Source organism: Mesoplodon mirus, assembly GCF_964341445.2.
Source record: "Mesoplodon mirus genome assembly, contig: HAP1_SCAFFOLD_1247, whole genome shotgun sequence".
Taxonomy (NCBI): Eukaryota; Metazoa; Chordata; class Mammalia; order Artiodactyla; family Ziphiidae; genus Mesoplodon; species Mesoplodon mirus.
The window spans coordinates 74,562-76,715 of record NW_028294836.1 but is presented as its reverse complement, the minus strand read 5'-3'; positions in this window follow the sequence as shown (position 1 = coordinate 76,715).

Genomic DNA, 2,154 nt, shown 5'->3' with positions numbered 1-2,154 from the left:
GGGATATGGGGATATATGTATACATATAGCTGATTCACTTTGTTTTAAATGTTTTAAAGCAGAAACTAACACACCGTTGTAAAGTAATTGTATTCCAATAAAGTTGTTAAAAAATAATGTAGCATTGTGAAGACTGATGATGATAACCAAATATATTAAATAATAAATGTATTAGAATATGACCATAAAAGCATAGTTGTTGAGAAGACACTCGATCTGTAACCTGGATGCTGAGAGAATAACAGTCAAACTGAAACATCTTTAAATCTCCAAATTGAAGTGTCTGGACTCTATAGCTTGTTTGTCTACTATAATAAAAGTCCCGTAAGTACTGACATAGGAATTATGAAATCTTTTAAAAAAACATATAATGTGAATAACTTTTGCTCTTTAGTCTCATTTAATATAATATTTTAGAATATTAAAACTGATCCCTGTAGAAAGAGATTAGAGGTAAATTCAATGGCCTGTGTAGTATGTGACTTAGGCATTAAGGGGAAAATCACAAAGTTCTAAAATATATACCAAAGAACTCAAGATCAAAATAGTATTTTGGACCCCTTTAATATATGATCACTCAGCCTGATATATTTCCTTACAAATAAATATAAGCATCTTTTAAAACACCAGCTCTATTCCACACATTTTAAGTTCCTTGAGGCAAGGACTGAGTCTTCACAATTATATACCCAGCGGGAGGACAGTAGCTGGCACATAAAAGGAGGCTAATAAAAGTTGTTCTATTGAATGACTGAGTGTCTCTGAAACTCTAGTGAGAATATATTTTCTTTATCTGTATATCTTTTGAGATAACATTTGATTCCCTTATACCTGGAAGACTTCAATGGATGCCTTTATGTTGATCATAGTCATTAGTAATGACATGTATTGCTAATAAGATATAACATGGCCAATTCTCTAAACAGTAGGTTCTAAAAGAGGAACACTGTGTGACCTTGGACAATTCATTTAACCTCTCAGTGACACCGATTCTCCATCTGTGAAATGAGAATAATAGTACCTTATCTTCTCCCTACTTCACAGGGATATTAAGTTCACACCTGAGATAATGGCTATACATCATTTAGAGCTCACTGGAGAAAAGCACTGTTTAATTACAATTGTTATTATTTCCTAGAGAGTGTTAATGATGATGGGGGAAGAAGAGATGTTATCCAAATTATATTCAAATGCATCTAGATAGGGGCAAAAGGAAAAAAAAAAGAAAGAAAAAGGAAGCATAACTAAAATTCTTGCCAAGTAAAGCCAACTGAATTATTTCTGTTTCGGATTACAAAAATTATAACATTTTCTTCTGAAAAGGTAAAAAAAAGCTAACATAAAACGGTGAGACTAAGAAATAGTTTTTTATGTGATTTTTATCTGAACAGGATAAAGAATTAAAAAAACAGAAAAAAAATAGCAAAAAGAAAAGTGTTAAGGTTTCTAATTCACTTTTTAGAGACAAGTGCCTCTTGGTTTTATGTTTGTGGCTTATCCACTTTCTGTACTATCTAGGTTAAATCTGCACCCCTGGGCAGACTTCTCCCTTGTCGGCATCTTTCTGGGTCAAGTCCCTCTTTCTGTGCCCTCTCCCCGAGGCAGTTTTTATGTCAAGGAATGCAAACCAATTTTAATATTAGCCTAAGGTAAACATAATTAGAAGGGTAAATTTTCTGCCAAAAGGGGGGAAGTCTACAATGTATTTCAAACTCAAATGTAATTAAAAAAAAAAAAAAACTTATGTCTTACACTTCTCCAGAATATCATATCAAAGAAGCCCAGTGTTAGATATCATCCCTAAATGATTACCACTTGTCCAATGAGGAGAGTATCTTTGAAAACAATATTTTAAAAGTGACTAAACCTGCATTTTCTTGCAAAATAGTCAACAAATCCCCTCCAACTTATCAACAAATTGCAACACCACAGATAAACATATAGAACTCCATAAATATTTAATATCAATAAAATGCATTCCAGGTAAATGAAAAAAATAAAGTAAAATAAAGATATATGGGGAAAAGGTAAATAGGGAGAATAGCAGTGGGGTAGTTTAATGAATAGGAATAGAAAATTGGGCACTGAGAGTATAGTTGTGAGCTACTTGGGGCCAGGAACTGATTGCCTTTTTCATCATTATATTCCTCCAGC